Source organism: Peromyscus maniculatus, chromosome 7 (assembly GCF_049852395.1).
Source record: "Peromyscus maniculatus bairdii isolate BWxNUB_F1_BW_parent chromosome 7, HU_Pman_BW_mat_3.1, whole genome shotgun sequence".
Classification (NCBI taxonomy): Eukaryota; Metazoa; Chordata; class Mammalia; order Rodentia; family Cricetidae; genus Peromyscus; species Peromyscus maniculatus.
In genome coordinates, this window is record NC_134858.1 from 85,037,506 (window position 1) to 85,056,043 (window position 18,538).

An 18,538-nucleotide genomic window follows, 5' to 3' on the forward strand; every position below is an offset into this window, starting at 1 on the left:
AAAGCAGTCAGTCTTCATTGTTTGGGGAAACAAGACTTGATAATTCACCCACTTGCTAAAATCGTGTTTAACTCCAAAATAGTATCTCAGTATTAGTGTACTCATTTGTGCAAAGTCCACAGGACAGAGTAAGGAAAATTTGAAGCCAGCTACTAGATGTTCAAGCTGAGGCTGAGGAAAGCCATGCTTTGCCTTCCGGTTTTTACCCCTCTTCTACAAAAAGCCAGATTTCAGTCCCATTCTACTTAGTGCCACACTGTCCCCACTCTTTGCTCTCCTTGATTAGTTTTCTATTTAACATGCACCCAAACACAGTGCTTGAAGTCCTGTCTAGTGTTATGAAAAAAGGATGACTGTGCTATGACTATGGAAATATACACGTGATCTCAATGTGCTTTGGGTGCCAGTTTAGTGCTTATGGCCATGTGTCTCGTGTTAGTGAGTCAACAATATATATCAATTGTGTCTTTAAGGAGAAACACACTTGCAGTTACAAAGATAGCTCAGTTATGAGGGCCTGTTGCTCTTGCAGAGGACTGAAGCTCTGTTCCAAGAAGCACACAACTGCCTGTCACTCCAACTCCAGGCGATCTGATGTCCTCTTCTAGATTCCTCGGGTACTTGCATGTACATGTGCATACATGCATGCACACACCCATAGAAAAATAAACACATTTTCAACGGTTCAATTTTCAACAGATTTATAGGATGGCCATGAATAATGAGAATCAACTGAGCTTTGTTGTTGCCTCTTAATTATTTAAAATAATCTACACAAGTAAAAATATTTTAATTAAAATCCTTGGTAATCTATTAACCTTAACAAACAATGATTTTTTTAAAGTGTGGTTGAATTGCTCCACTAAACTGATAGAAGCAAGCTCACTATGTAGCCGAACCTACTATTGTTCCATAGCAATAGCATGTCAAGATATCTCACCGATTATATGGTTTCTACACTTGCCAAAAAAGTGACCAACTCTACAAATTATGTGCCTTTAAGCTACATCTCAATACTTCATACTCTAATTAGTTTTTGACTGTTAATCTTGAGGTGTGAGAAGCTATTGTAAAAAGTGTAGAGTTGCAGGCCAGACATGATGTTCATGACTGTTGTCCTAGTCAGGACAGCCTGGGCTACACAGTGAAACAAACAAACAAAAAAAAAAAAAAAAGGAGAATCCAGAGCTGACTGAGGACAAGGGACCCAAGCATGTGGAGTCCCACAACACACAGTAGAGGATACAGAAGTGGGGAGCACACTGGAGGTTAATGGGACAAAAATGACAGGAACCTATGTGTACTGTCTGCGGGTTAATGGTCTCAAATCCCCTATTAAAAGACACAGGCTTATAGGTTGGATTACAATACAGATTTTCTTTTAGCTGCCTCAAAAACAAGTAGATAAGTAACAGTTGCCAACACTATCAAGGAGTAAAATGATAGAAGAAAAAAGGAATTCCAAGCTAAAGGAAGCAGGAAGCAAGCCTTGCTACTCTGACATCTGACAAAATAGACTTCAAACCAGATCTAGTCAGAATGGATGAAAAGGGTCACTCATGTGATTAAGGGAATAACTAATAAAAGGATAGTATTATTCTGAATATATACAGAATACCACAGGGTGGGCCAAATGTCACAAAACAAATGTTATGCTAGATATTAAGGCACAAATTAATGTCAACACAGGAATAGTGGATGACTAAAACATTCTCTTCTCACCTCACCATTAGACAGAGCAACCAGACAAAAAGCTAACAGAAATGCTAGAGTTAAGTGCAATTGTAGATAAAATGGACCTACCAGGTCATTCTATACAAATATTAAAGAATACACACTCTTCTCAGCAGCCTATGGACTTTGACTGAAATAGATCACATATTAGGACACAAAACAAGTATCAACAAATATAAAAAATTAAATAATTTCTTATACTCTATCTGATTAAAATAGAATAAAAATCAAAATCAATGGAAAGAGAAATTAAAGAACTTGCAAAAACACATGGACATTGAAAATCACAGTATTGCATGATGAGTGAGCCACTGAAGAAATTAAGAAAATTTTAAAAATCTCTAAAATTAAATAAAATAAAAACAATATATCAAAACTGATGGTATACAAAAATCTTACTATGAAGACAATAATATCCTGATACCCAATGTAGAGAAAAGCACAACAAAAATGTTAAATCAATTTCCCCAATAAACATAGACTTAAAAATTCTCAGTGAAATATTTGTAATCCAAGCTCAAGAACACATCAAAAGATCATTCATAATGAATGATACAGTTGGCATTATTCTAGAGATGAAGTGTTTCTCTCTCACTTGTGTGTAGAATTCCTTTATCTTCTATAGTAGTGGTCATAAACTGCTTTAGTTTAGTGTGTGTGTGTGTGTGTGTGTGTGTGTGTGTGTGTGTGTGTGTGCATGTTTTAATGGTATTCCATAGATCTCACATGGTTTCATTAATGTTTTCTGATTTTCTAATTTTATTACTGCTGCATCTTCAAATCTGTCTACCTTGTCTTTAAGCAATGATCAATGATCAATTTCCATTGGTGAGGCTTCACACAAACTTCTTTATTTATTGAACTTTTTATTTCTAAAATTTGTTTTATTTTTTTTAATATTGTTTGTTTTTTAGAAGTTTTTTTTTAAAGATTTATATATTTATTATGTATAATGTTCTGCCTGCACATATGTCTGCAGGCCAGAAGAGGGCGCCAGATCTCATTACAGATGGTTGTGAGCCACCATGTGGTTGCTGGGAATTGAACTCAGAACCTCTGGAGGAGCAACCAGTGCTCTTAAACTCTGAGCCATCTCTCCAGCCCCTTGTTTTATATTTTAAAAATAATTTTATATCCTTTGAATTCTTCTTTCGTATTATGCATTAAATTTTTGTCTCAATCAGACTTTTATTCATATTTATCTTTGAATTCATTCAAGATTTTATTTATGTCATCTTTGATTTTTATTAAACATTCTTATTAGCGTTCTTTTGAAATTTTTGTTTGGAATTTCATAAAATTTACTCCTATTGAAATATACCACAATGAAATAATTATTTTCATAAGAGTAATTTTGCCTTTTTATGTTTATCGTGTATTTTTTTTTTTTTTTTGGTTTTTCGAGACAGGGTTTCTCTGTGTAGCCTTGCGCCTTTCCTGGAACTCACTTGGTAGCCCGGGCTGGCCTCTAACTCACAGAGATTCGCCTGCCTCTGCCTCCCGAGTGCTGGGATTAAAGGCGTGTGCCACCACCGCCCGGCTAATCGGCTTATCGTGTATTTTATAAGGACTTTACTTTTGTTTTTAGGCATTGGTTTGATTTTTTTAATCACATATATTTTTCGGTTGGAATATTTTGATGTTCACTTATTCCTGGCCTCTTTACTGCTAATACAGTTCAGTAACCAATTCCTCAGTGTACCTGTTAAAGACACTGTGCACAATCTTTAGCTTCAGTCCAAAGATATACTATTACTGAAGAAACAACCACAATTACTTCATAGGCTTGCTGTGAAAATACAGTCATAATTACATAAAAAACAATTGTCTCTTCAACTCCAATAACTTGATGTGGACAAAAGAATGAAAATGGTATTGTGTGTACTAGAATATTAGTTATTTAAAGTGGGAGTTGAAATTAGTATAAAACTGCCTAACTGTGCTTGCAGCTTAAACCTATGTGACCAGATTGATCAGCATACAGTGTCTTAGTGGCCTCCAAAGAGGTTGCCTGTGGGGTTGAACTTCTGCCCAGGTGTCAGAGGAAGCCAGTCATACCATCGGAGTTTCCCTGGCCTCAGCATGCAGTGTAACTACCCTGCATACTATCTCCTGTCTTCAGCAGGTGCTGAGTGGTCCCACTGCACAAATTTCCATATCTATGGCTCTTCTACAGCTATGTCCAAGTTTGCATTTGCTGTGCAGCTGTATATTCTCATTATTCCAGGACTTAGACTTCCTTGTGTCAGCATTCTTAGCTTGAGTGTGCTTCCCTTGCTGAGTTTCAGTTTAGATCAGCTTACCTGGGGAATTTATGGACTCTTCAGTTGCCCTGGCTGATGTTCTCAGTGCATGGAGGAGGCTTTGGAGTATGGAGAAGTGGTTGTACAGATTTGTCTACTCTTTCCTGCAGAGTAGCTCCATTGCAAAGATTCTCTTGATGTCAACCCCATTCTTTGCCCCATCACAACAAGCAGTGATGCCATGATACAGCATGGGAGAACAGCACTGTTAGTTTCCCAGATCCACACAGGGGCAGCTCTGTAGGTCAGTGATACAAAATTTTGCTTTCCTGCCTTTGCTTCCAGATGGTTCCGCTTCCTATTTTGTTTACAGACTCAGTAAAGGGGGGTGAGTGAAAAGGGGTTTCTCCAGTGTGGTGTTTGGTGCACTAGCTACATTCTGAGTCTTTTGTAAATCTAACATCTAACGTTCCACATTTCTGTGTTTTATCCAGCCACAGTCTGTTGTATGCTTTGACCCTCCATTTCTTTTCATGCTTCTCACACCATCTTGAAGTTGTGGATCAAATGTTTTCTTCCAGATGTGTGGGAATATAGGAGAGAGCTGTTTTTCCCATAGTTGGCTATCTCCCAGAATTTCAAACTCTTCACATGATAGCTGATTTTAAGTCTCCATTTCTAAATTTGAACTTCATGTGTAGAAAAATATTAAACACATCAGTGAATACATCTAGGGATTCTCATCCATCCCACGTTTTCCATCCACAAAGCATTTCAGGTTTCCAATGATCCCGCAGTAATACATAATATGTAAAGAAGGTAGACAGATGCCAAACCTCTGTCTGCAGAGACAACTTTTTCAGGAAGAGGAAACAGAAATAGAGCTTGCTAAAACAGTTTCCAGGCCTAGAAGTATAAAGAGTTCTGTTTAAATTTGGCTTGTGTATAACAGAAACCACTGTATAATATTTAAAGCAAAATACAGGCTTTAAATAACATTTTGCATGCAGACTATAGAAAATGGAACAACTTCTGGGTGTCCAGGAAGGACACATAAAATCTTTCAGTCATTCAGACTTTTGTCCTCCACAGTAAAAGCTTTCATATCCCAAGGATATAAATCTAGGATTTTCCTTCTTTCAAAAATAGTCTTGTAAAACTCATGTTTCCCTGTAACTATGTAGTGCTGAGTAAAGAAACTGTCAGCTATCAAGATGAAACATGCATGGTATCTCTATTATACAAATACTCATTTAATTTACGCTCATCATCAGCCCACTTCTAAAGACAAAATTTCACAGCTAAACCCCACTTCTCTTTCCACTCTTTCTCAAAATAGTTATAGTTGAAAATCCTTATATTTCCATTTGATGGTATAGGAAAACAAAGCTGGAATAATCCTTAAAGCCATCTCTATGGGAGCTTGAGAGATTGATCAATAGTTTAAAAAGCTTCTTCCAGAGATCCCAAGTTAGGTTCCCAATATTCATATCAGATAGTTTCTGCTTGTACCTGCTGCTCCAGAAGATCTAATGCTCTCCTCTGGCATCCACATGCATGTGAACACACATGCACCAACACACCCCCCACACACACTTAAATAAAAATAAAATAAAATCTTTTCAAAATTATCTCTATGCTATTTTTAATTATCTCCAAATTCCACCAAAAAGATAAATTATATCAAAGAAAAATCCATTAAATTTACTTAAAACTTAGTTTAAAATAAGTTTGATTTTTTTTCTTACTTTGCCAATCACCATTTTAAAAGAATCTTTTTATTATTTCATGATTTCATATGTTGTATTTTGATAATACCCTCATTTACCTTCTTCTCCAAGAACTACCTTCTCCCATTCCATACTTACCTAATTTGTATTCTTACTCTTTTTTTAAAATCCATTGAGTCCCATTAGTGCTGTCTATGTGACCCTGGGTGTATGGCCATTCTTGGGGGGGAGCATATTAGACTCTATGGACCACACCCTTAAATAAAATTAACTCTTCCTCTTTCAGCAGCTATTAATTAGCAATTGCTTTCCACTAATGGTAGGACTCTGTGCCCACCTCCTTCTTCCATGCTTGCTGATTCTGAATATATGAGGACTTGAGATTTTGTCTTTCTAGCTCTCATGGGGAAGGTAGAGAGAGAGTCTCAAGACTGTATGTAGCCTCTGTATTCCTGGCCTGTTGATTTTCTGTCTGTGTCCTGGAACAGAGAATCCCACTACTATCAGAGGCTAGCTATAACACCACAATGCCTCATCCATCTCTATTGCAGCCCTTAGAGAGGACACAGCAACAGCTTAGTTCTGGATTCCTGCTATCCCAGAAAACATCTTAAGTGGTGTAATTTTATTTAGCTTAATTATAGATTCTTGGCCTTGAGATCATTTTATTTACCCAGTGGATGCAATCATGGTAAGTGATGGATAGAACGTTTGTTTCTCCTCAAATTGCATGTATTGAAGTTCTAGCCCTCAAGGTAGTAATATTTGCAGATAGATCAATAAGGAGTTAGTAGGTTCAGATAAGGTCTTAAGGATGCTCCCACATCCCTCCTTTCCTCCAAGCCATTTGAAAATAGCCCAAAGTCTGATTATGAAATGCAGATCTCTATTGTTTATGTAAGTATTCTGTGGTATTTTGCTACAGATGTCTATGCTGACAGAATGATTAGGTTTCCCATGGTGCTAGCTCCGAAGCCTTTTCCCTCAGCCATCTTGAGTACTTTCAATGTATCCATTAGCCACTGACTTGAGGATGGGATATAACACTCATTTATTCAAAGACGGTTGTGCATGGCCTTCCTGTTAGTCTCTAGGTGTTCACACAACTGATTTTATTCATCAAACTCTTCTAATCTGGGCTACCTGTCAGGCATGACAGGCTTATGTATTTATAAATACATAAGCCAAAAGGATGGATGTAAATCTAAATCACTGTGCATATTAATAAAGGATTTAATAAAATCACAGAGATACAAAGCTGAGCTCTAACTTAGAAATCAGCAAACCATGAATATTGAAAAAATCAATAGCTTATCCAAATTCAGTCAAAGTAGACATGAACATAAGACTAACATTCTTGTCAATCTGTTATGTTCAACTTCTTTTTTTAATTACAGTTTTTAATTGAAGAAAATGTTGTCAAATAAAGAGCTAAGATAACTGTAAATTATGCATACATATGCCCTATTTTGTCTTTTCTTTTTTGGAAACATTGGCATCATCATGTCTGCTTATTCTTTGCCTCATGCTGAGCTTATACCATGACAAATAAAGTCGTAACAGTAACCATTGCTTCTTGTTCTTTTAATTTAAATTGTCATCCCCCAAACCAAAAAATCTCCCACATCAAATGAAGTAAAAATTAGGGAGACATGCTTGCTAAGAATTTGAGATTGGAGAGATAAACAAGGCAATTCATGCTTTAAGCAAAATACAGCCAATTGAAGAAATTGACAGCTGTGCAAATCTGTCAAGGGGAACTAAGCCAGGATCATTTCAAAATTGCTATAATCAGAAACCAGCATCTTGCAATCAAATAGAAGAGAAGAGATAATTTGTTTTGGAAGAATCAGGGGAAATTCTATGCAATAGCTCTCAAATGGTGTGTAGTAATAATACAGAAATAAATAATCGACAGAAAATAAAGGAACTGCTGTGCACAAGAGTATGCAGAGAGCTGGGCAAAGACAGGTCATCTACAGTGAGCACTGAGGAAGACAGTGGAGAATGGCTGGGTCATGGCTAACCAGAGAGTACTTGGAAGGCAGGTCACCGCCAGAGAGATCACATGGGGCTTATTTGCATTTTAAAGGTTTTACTTCAATACAGTAGATAAGAAAAGGAAATCATGATCCTTAGGAGATAAACATTGAGGTTTCTATTAATGACAAAATTACAGTGTTATAGCAAATGCACAATAATGCATTTCCAAATATTCCCCTTCTTGCTCTTTGTTTGGGCATTCAGAACATGTCTGACCCATGTTCTCACTGGCTATCAGTGAAATCTTATCACCACAGTTATCTTTACACTGTGATTTGTTTTAATCTTTTCAAAACGTGCTGATGTTTTCACTTATTGACTTTCCAAGATCCTGGCTGAGGTTCCAGTTTTCACTTAAGAGTTCCTTGGCTCCCCGTCTCCATTCATCCATCACATGCCAAAAGTCCATCCAAAACTCTGCGGCACATTTCACTTTTTCCATTTCTTATAATCCTCATATTACATTGGCCTCTTGAACACCTGAAAATAAGACTCAAGTGAGTTCTGGTTCAGATGCTGCAAGCACTTCATGTTTTATTATATTACTATTATTGTTGTTGTTATTATTATTATTATTATTATTATTATTATTATTATTATTATTACAGAGAACCCTCCAATGTGCAGGTTGCATTCATGCAGTTGAAAACAGTCTTAGGTAGCTTCTTTGATTATGGTTCAATCTGACTATGATAATGAGAAGGACAATCATCCATGAGTTTTTTGTGATGCCTTGGGGGATGGCTCTTGGGATTAGAGAGAGTACTTGCTATAAAAGCTAGAGGACTTGAGTTGAAATCCCCAGCACCCACATAAAAGCAAGGCATGTGCTTATAACCACAGAATAGGAGGACATAACCAGCTAGACCCTGGGAGCTTTCTGGACTGCCTGCCTTGTGTAACTAGCAAGCTGATTAAAATACATTGAGAGACCCTGCCTCAAAAAAAAAATAATAATAAAGGCAAAGAGTGATTTTAAAAAGCACATGCAATAATCCTCTTCTGGACTCTGCAAGCATTCCTGGATATGCACCCACACAGGCACACACACACACACACACACACACACACACACACACACACACACACACACACTGGGGATGGTTAGGTAGTTGGGCTTTGGCTAATCAAATGTTTTATTGTAAAACTGACTCCCATATTGTCTGCCCCTGCACACAATATTTTCCATGAATGTTAAGCCACATCATTCTGATGGTGGCTGCTGGAATTAGTAAAATATTTTTATTTTGTGGAAAATTGGCATTTTAGTAAAGTGATTATCCATTTATTTTGTTGGGGAAAAACCCTAGTTGCATAGGTAAGCGGGATTTGAAACCTACCCGCTACTCCCCTTCCAATGCCCCTCCATCTCTTACTTCTTTCTCTCCACACCACCACTGCTTTCTCTCTTTCTCTTCTACATATGTATCACAAATACTCCCCCAGCAATTCCTCATTCAGTAGTTTTAAAGATCAAACAGGCATTCATTTGAGAGTGAACTAATTTTTGTGGGTTTTTGTTTGTTTGAGTTTTGTGTTTGCTTGTTTGTTTGAAGGGGATTGTTGTTGTTTTTAGAAATGAAAAGCCTATGATGCAGGAATGACATATCTTAGATGTAAAAGTGAAGACAGTTGCAAAGCTAACCTAGGAAACCCAAAGCTCTCAATCCATCCTACACTGAGAAAGCTTAAAACAATTTAAATTGCTTTGGAAAAGAGCATGAGTCTTTGTTCTGACTTGGAAATAATCTTGGCTTCTGGCGAAGAAATCAATTACATCATATCAATTAACTCAAGGACAGAAAAGTCTGGCCAAGACCCGGCTGACCCATTATTTAGAAGAAATCAGCTTTGGCTAGAGGAACCTTTTATGCAAGTGAGCTAGTCTCAGTAACCACTGCAGAATCCTACACTTTGCTTAAATCATCTTGCCCAAATTCATGTTTCAGCAAACACTCCTTATTCATGAGATAATCTAGCTTTCCACACCAAGAGATGTGTCTCTGTTCAGTTTGTAAGTCACTGTAGTCAGTTTATAAAATGCTGCAGTTGGGCTGGGTGGGATATAGTGACAGAAGCTCTAGCTTCAATCCCCAAAACCATAAAGTAAGAGGTCTAGGATATAAAACACACAAATTGACCCTTTTTCCTCAGCAATTTAGTATCATTTTTACAGTTATTTTTCAACTTCTTTACAAATACTGCCTTATTTTCTGAACATTACAACAATGACTTTTAAGAACACACTCATATCTTCATTAAAAATCTCTCACCAGTTGTTTTTAATTAAACTTACCTGTGTTTTTGATGGAACCTCTGCTGTCAGTACTCACATAATTAGTCACAAACAAGCACGATAACAGAGCTTGCTGCTTATAGAGTAAACGGGAGGTAAGTGGTTTATAGAAGCCGAAACAGGAAAGTCTAACTCTACTTCCTACTTCTAGGATTGAAGGAAGTTGTCTGGCATCTCTTTGTGTGAAAGGTCGAGTAGTCGTTATAATAATACCGTAAAATGTGGTGCTGTAGATGCGTTAGGATGGACAAAAAAGTATTAGTTTAGTATATGGTCAAAACTGTTATCCATGCTTCTCTTTCCCAGGAGGAAGTTTAGAGTGCTGACGCAGCCGTGCTTTTCATTCAGCATATAATCTCACTGAGTGGCCCATGGTCTTCATAATTACATGAAGTGAAAGCCAATTAATGGCAGAAGATGGAGCCGATTTGATCCTTCCTAAATACCACCACATTCTTGTCAGCCAAGATCTAAACAGAGAAAATTTAACACATGTGTTTTCCTCAGCTAACTAGTCCAGAATTTATGGAGGTGTCATTCTGAAATTTTTACTTCACTTAAATCCAAGTGACTGGTTGTTTTTCTCATTAAGCCCAAAGAAGCCATCATTGGGTCATATTTCTAGCATGTGCTTCAATAACATTAATTGACTCATTTCCTCCAAGTAACATTTGATGTTATATTTCAAATCTATTTACTGGACTCACCAATAAGAAAAGTTTAATGTTAAATCTAAAGCTAAACATCACAATAACTTACTCAAAATTGTCGACTATAAATTAGGTGAAAGGGACAGGTGTGGGGAAAAAAGGAGCCAAGTGATAAGATCAAGAGAAAAGTAAATTGAATGAAAACAATTTCATAAAACTAAAGATAGGAGTTGAATTAAGCTCAAGGCAGATGAATATGAAGAAATCTATAACTCTATCCCAGGCTGAATCAGACTCTTTTGGACAACCTAGCATAATACCAAATAGCCAGCCTTGAAAACATACATACATACACACACACACACACACACACACACACACACACACACACGTGCGCGCGCCAAGGCTGGACTCCCCAGCATCCATTGATCTCTGCATTGTGTCCAGCTATGGCTTTCTGTGATACTTTCCATTTGCTCTAATGATAAGCTTCTTTATGAAGATTGGTAGCTACCTTTGTCTTGGGCATAAGGATAAGATTTAGAATTTATTAAGAACTATCCTGGTCTAGTGAAGTGGTGGTAGTAGATCCTTTCTAAGGTCAATGACCTCACTGGCTCGGGGAAGCTGACCAGGATACGAGTACCAGGCATGATTTTCCTCCTGTTAACTCCAATTAGATAGCTGTTGGTTGCCACCAATACATGTGTGCCACTTCTTGCACCTTTATGCATATCTTGCCATGCTGGTAACAGCTGTGGTTCATAGATGTTGCAGTTTAGTTGTTTCCCTCCCTTGGCTCCCTCATAGCCTATTTTTTTTTTTTTTTTGGTTTTTTCGAGACAGGGTTTCTCTGTGTAGCTTTGCGCCTTTCCTGGAACTCACTTGGTAGCCCAGGCTGGCCTTGAACTCACAGAGATCCGCCTGCCTCTGCCTCCCGAGTGCTGGGATTAAAGGCGTGCGCCACCAACGCCCGGCTAATAGCCTATTTTTAAACTGGGTTGTTTGTTTTCTTAGTCTTTTGGGTTTTTTTTTTAATTCTTTGTACATTCTGAATATAAATTCTCTATCTGATGTGTGTCTGGAAAGATTCTTCCCCACTCTGTGGGTTTCCTCTTCACTGAACTGATTATTTCCTTTGCTATACAAAAACTTTTTAATTTTTTGAGGTCACATTAGTCAACCATTGGCTTTGATTCCTAAGAAAATGGAGTCCTATTCAACAAGTCTTTTCCTGCACTTGTACCTAGTAGCATACAGGGTGTGATTTTCTTCTAGCAGTCTTAGCATTTCAGGTTTCACATTGAGGTCTTTGGCTCATTTGGAGCTAACTCTGGTGTAAGGCAATAGATATGGTTTCACATTGAAGTCTTCGGTTCATTTGGAGCTGTCTTTGGTGTGAGGCAATAGATATTGTTTCGTTCTTCTACATGGGAACATCTAGGGTCCGTAGCACCACTTATTTAAGATTCTAAATATAAAAACCTTCAATGTATATCTTTGGCAGCTTTGTCAAATTACCAGATGGTTGTGATTTGTGTCCTCATAATTCATTTTTATATTTTGTTTCCGTTGGTCTACATGTTTGTTTTGTGCCAGTACCATACTGTTTTTACTACTGTAGTTCTGTAATGTAGCTTGAAATTAGGTCTGTCAATTCCTCTAGTATTGACCATTTTGCTCAACATCGTTTTTGATATCTGGGATTGGTTCTAAGTGAGTTTTAGAATATTTTCTATTTCTGTGAAGAACCAGAGAGGCTATGGTCAGAAAAGTCACAACACCAAGAGGCAGTGAGAGAAGCTGAGCTGTTTAATCACCTCCTTGGATAGACTCAAGGATGTGGCTACTCCTGAACAACTCACACTTGGGAGCCACCTCAAGTGGCTGGAGGGGCAGCTACCTGAGTCAGAGGGTGACACAGGGTAGGCAGGGAAGGCTTCAATGCCTCGGACTCCATCCTCTGGTGCTCCTGCCCTTGGGTCCTGCTTCAGCTCTGAGAGGGTCCTGGCTGACCCCAGAGGCAAAGAATTGGATGGTGGATGGCACACCCTAGCTATGGTGGCACAACAACCCTGAGGCATGGACAATGGTTCCCACATAGCTTTATAATTTAATTTAATTTTACATATTAGCCACGGATTCCCTTGTTCTCCGCCCCCCTTCCCCCCAGTCCACCCCCCATTCCCATCTCCTCCACAGCAAAGACTCCCCTGAGGATTGAGTTCAACCTGGTAGATTCAGTCCAGGCAGGTCCTTTTCAATCTCTTTCTTCAGAGGTTTTCATTATAGAAGTCTTTAACCACCTTGGTTAGGTAAGACTCAATTGTTGGTAATGCCACACATTTCAGATACAGGACTTTAAAGCATTAAGCTGGAGCCAGCATCAATGCCTTTTAAAGGACTTGCTTTCATAATATCAGAAGGTACTATGCAAGTTGCCATGGAAGCAGGTAATCAATAGTCCTACCCAGCTATAAGGCCTATGAACATTAGCAAGGACTAGCTAGGCAAGAAATCATACCCAGTGACATGATAGTGGCACAAAGAGCCCCACCCTGTGCCAATATTTTATGCAGAAAGCATTGGAAATAATTCGTGCACAATTTCCACAATCTATAACTTACCATTATATGGATGATATCTTTTTAGCTGATCTGAAGTCAGATAATACGGTGGTACTCTATTTGTACTGAAATGTGATTTTAATTGTATGTTAATAAATAAAGTTGCCCAGGGGTCAGAGCTATTAGAACCATAGAAAGACCGTGGCGGTGGTGACGCATGCCTTTAATCCCATAGATCTCTGTGTGTTCAGGGATACAGCCAGCATTGGAGACATATGCCTTTAAGACCTAGAGGGTTGTACTTATAGGCAGGGATGAGGCAGTCATGTGTTTGGGTTTACAACCAATGAGAAGGCAGAACAGAAAGACTATTTAAAGACATACACACAAAAAAAATAGCTCTCTTTCTTTCAGGAAGCTAGGATCACTGCAGGAGGTAAGATTTCAGCTCTGAGCTCTGACCCCTCGGCTTTCTCTTTTACATTGGTTCTGTGTTTCTTATTTAATAAGATGGTTGGTTACATCTACAAGATACTTTAGAAAGCATGTTTGCAGAAGCAAAGAAACTTTTGCCTCACTGAGGATTACAAAGTGCTCTTGAAAACAATACAAAGAGAAGATTCTATTAATTTTAAGATATAAGATAGATCTACAGAAAATTAGACCCCCAAAAGGTACAACTCAGGAGACATCAATTGCTGATGCTTAATGATTTTCAAAAATTGTTAGGAAGCATTTCCAACTTACAGACTATCATTGGAATATCTAAAGATGGAACAGCAAATTTGGCCAATATCCTAAAAGGGGACAAGGACTTAAATAGTCCAAGAGAATTATCAGCTGAAGCTGAGAAGGAATTGGCTCTAATAGAAAAGAAAATATGAGATGCATATGTGAAGCATATGAATCCAGAACTTAAATGCAGACACTCCCCCACAGCGATTTTGATGCAAAGGGAAGATAATATATTGAAATAGACATTTCTAGCACATAAACTGAATGAAAAATTAAAGACATATATGGAAAAGATCTCTGAATTGATCCTAAAAAGAAAATTAAGACTTTGTCAATTGACAGAAATGGACCCAGCAAAAGTTTTAGTACCTTTAACTAATGAGGAAACTTCCTCTTTATGGGAATATAATGAATACTGGCAAAGAGCCTGCAGTTAATTTTTGGGAGAGATTAACCACTGTTATTCTAAAAGCAAGAGAATAACATTCATAAAAAGAACTGAATGGGTCCTTCCTCACATTGTATGACAAAAAACAATTTCTGGAGTCCCTATATTCTATACTGATGCAAATAAATCAGAAAAGGCAGGATATTAATCAGGAGATTTAAATAAAATGGTTCAAAGTCCTTACAATTCTGTACAAAAGTCACAACTATATGCCATTCTTATGGTACTTATGGAATTCACAGAACCTCTCAATATAGTTACTGACTCTCAATATGCAGAGAGAGTTGTTTTACATATTGAAACTGCTGAATTTATTCCTGCTAAAACAGAATTAATGCCAATATTTATGATATTACAGGAATCATCAGAAATAGGGAACATCCTGTATATATAACACACATCAGATTCCATACAGCTCTGCCAGATCTTCTAGCACAAGATAACAATAAGATAGAGCAGTTATTAATAGGTAATGTGCTAGAAGCCTCAGAATTTCATAAGAAACACCACGTAAATAACAAAGGTTTGACTTTTCCATCACTTGGCTAGAAGCCAAGGAAATCATAAAAAAAAAAAGTCCTACTTATTCCTTCTATAACCAAACTCCATCACCTGCAGAAAGGTATACAAAGATAAAATCTGGCAGATGAATATATTTCATTTCACAGATTTTGGAAGATTAAAATATGTACACCATACAATTGGCACCTATTCAGGATTTCAATGGGCAACTTCTATGAGATCTTAAGAGGCTGATTCTGTAATTGCACACCTATTAGAGATTATGGCCATCATGGGAATACCTGTACAAATTAAGACTGACAATGCTCCAGCAGATGTTTCAAATAAGATGAAACAGGTTTTTGTTTATTACAAAATAAAGCAAATTACAGATATACCACACAATCCCACAGGCCCAGGAGTCATAGAAAGATCTAATCGAACTTTAAAGGATATGCTAAATAAACAGAAAGAGGTAACAATGACCCCTAGAAATAAATTACATGGTGCTTTATTAACCTTGAATTTTCTCAATGCTGATGAGAATGGAACAACAGCTGCAGAGAGACAATGGACAACAGACAAAAACTCCTGAGCTAAACCAACCAGTTGACTCCAAAGATGTGTTGACCTCAGAATGGAACCCAGGATACGTCCTATTCTGGGGAAGTGGTTTTGCTTTTGTTTCAGCAAGAGAAGAAAAGCTATGGATACCAACAAAATTAATAAAAATTCAGTTTGAACAGGAGAAACCCCTTGATGAGAAGAAGTAATAGCTCATCCACCAATGTGACAATTCTACAAATTATAAGAAAAATTCAACAAATAAGGGTCAGGACAGGGTTCTGGTTTTTAACTTTACAGGATAATAGAAGTACCCATGTTCAAGAAATCATAAGGCCTTGGACACCTAGACATCTACAATAGAAGGGAAGGACCTATTGGTACCAATATACTCTACAGGGTAATATCTCACTGCCTAACATCAATATCTCTTTACCTCTAGAATAATTATTGTCCCAACTCAATTATAAATCAAGCTGGCTTTGGAGTTGGAATATGGCTCTCTCCTTCTCTAAACCAAAGCATATTGCTAAAAGAAAAATTAGGAGAGTCTGTCTCATATCAGAAGAACCAACTGATATAGGACAAAAGAAAACCAATAATCTAGGGACCATTGTTGTCAAGATTCTATTTCTTTCCATGCTTATCCTTGATTTCTGGGAATCCTTCCTCCAATCACCCTAAATCCAAACTTTCCATTTTGATATTAATAATGTTCGAGTTTTCCACAATGGAAAAATGCATCTTTCCAATAACAATCTCTGAGGTCTCCAGAAGGAAGATGGGGCCCCACAACAATGTCTCTACCTGGTCCATAATGATGCCATTGAAGCTAAAAACACTACTCAATGATCAGCTTTGGACTGCAAACTCTTCAAGATAGTTCCAGGATGAGATGGTCCATTATATTACACTTCTAGCCAGAACTTCAGATAATTTTACCCATTACTTTGAGACTAGCTACAAACACTACAGCTAGTACTATTGAGACTTAACCACTTAGCTTTTTTATAGGATCCCACAGAGATACTGTCACTACCCCCCCCCAAACAGCAGGAAGCAATTTTAAGAAAATGACACCCCCTCTCCCAAAAGTTTTAATTTCCTCAGGGTTATGGATAAGTTGTTATAGGGTTGGGAATGGAACAATAAAATTTAGACTCAAGATTATTTTTTAGAAAAGAAAAAAGGAGAATGAATAGGTATAGTATATTAAGGTAGATTACTGTATCTACTAGTAAACTAATTTAACAAACTATAGCTTAGATAATTTGCATTGATATGGATTCTTATATATTGATACAAATTCAAACTATTTTCCTACTCTTACTTGAGATAACTTATATTGATACAAATTCAAAACTATAATTGTCATATTGTACACATGTCTCTACTCCTATTTGAAATATTTTATATATTTTATATATCAAATATATTTTGATACAAATATATTATTATATTCACCATACTGTATGTATGTTCTACCTCTGTTTAGGATATTTTATAAATTGATACATATATAGGATATTGTTATCATATTGTACTATGCATTTCTACCTCCATTTAAGATATTTTGTATATTGCCACAGTTTTGAGGTCATTGTACATCTATTTACAGACTATTTACCTTGTTTATGTGAAGCCTTAGTCCTTAGGTTGTTTAGGTAGATAAGACTTAGCGACTAATAGTCACCTGTGCTTGTCATTTCTATAGTTACGTTAGTTAGGCTTTCCATATTTACAGAAACATATGCCATATGGATAGGTAATCTTCAAACATTTCATAGACCTAGAGAATATGACATTTAAATGTTTTGATAACGTAGAATTCTGTTGACAGGAGACACGATTGCTTCTGACAGCATCGATCAGCTCCTGAGAGAATATTGGATTTCCAAGACACTCTGTTTGGAAGTTTGTCTTCTTGGTACAAAATGGCCTGCTGGGCAAAGAACAGCCCTGCCTCAGCTGCTGAGAGTATGAATCCTGTCCTTTACAGACAAGTAGGACCCAAAGAAAAGCAACTACTGAAACTTGCCATGACAGGGTAAGATGGTCTTTCAAAATTTCTGCTTCTCAAAATGGTCTGTTAGATATTCTAGGCCTGTAGCCAAAAGGGAATGCCCCAATGGTGCTGAGAAACTTTAGGTGACTGTCCAGGCTGCCAGCCATCTCTGTGTGTTCTCACAATTTTTTGGAAATCGCTTGCTTGCATTTCCTGTTTTCTCAGGTATCACATTATGTTCCTTCTCAGGTCTTTGATGGAGTTGAATACTAGATAGTTACAGTTATAATCCTCCATATCTTAGCTAAGAATATTTCAGATACTAAAGTTAGATTTTTTAAAAAAAAAAATAAGACAGCTATTGGAGTAATCTCTGTAACATGCCATTTACCTATGTTCTGGACATCTCTGGATTTTAGTGTCTGTCTCTTGTTAATGTTGTTCTTGCTGGTTGTATTTCTATTTTTGTTTAAGTTATTACATTTCCCCTTTCTTGGACAATACATGATAATCATTCCTATTGTATATAGTTTTATATTGTTAGAACTTCCTTATTTAGACAAAAGGGGAAAATGTAGTAGATATCTGTTCTATGACTCTGAAGTGCAGCCATAAAGATGTAGCAGCTAACTGCTCTACCTGCCTATGACCTTGAAGTACATTCCCCTGGGGAATGGCCCCTTGGCTCCCCTTAAGACCTGAGATGTACAAATGCAGCTCTCTTCTCTCCTTCGTGGGCTTGGATGTAGGACTGACTCAGACAGCTGGAACAGCGTGAGACTGTGCCCCAGCATTCTAGAACCTATGACAGTTCTGTTCTGTACTGTGAGTTTTCCTCCCCTAATAAATTCCTTTGCCTTTTAAGCAGACTCCATGGATTTCTCGCTTCACTTCTATCTTGGAGGTAACCAACAGCTATCTCACTAGACTTAAAACACACTCAACAGGTAGAAATTCATTCCTGTGCTGTAAACCTAACCAATTACTTGCAGTCATTTAGATGCTGGAGGAGAACCTAATAC

The 18,538-nt window shown here is 37.4% G+C and overlaps 1 long non-coding RNA gene across 2 annotated transcripts; it reads right to left on the reverse strand.

Moving 5' to 3' along the window:
- Window positions 1-8,007: 8,007 nt before the first annotated feature.
- On the reverse strand, window positions 8,008-18,291 carry LOC107401579 (uncharacterized). 2 transcript variants are annotated; one of them, XR_013052874.1, is made up of 3 exons: window positions 11,682-12,447; window positions 10,047-11,507; window positions 8,008-8,230 (listed from the first exon to the last, which is right to left on the reverse strand). It is a non-coding gene; the product is annotated as an uncharacterized LOC107401579 (long non-coding RNA). The 2 variants fall into 2 exon arrangements; XR_013052873.1 differs by lacking the exons at window positions 10,047-11,507; window positions 11,682-12,447 and adding an exon at window positions 17,908-18,291.
- Between the last annotated feature and the right edge of the window lie 247 nt (window positions 18,292-18,538).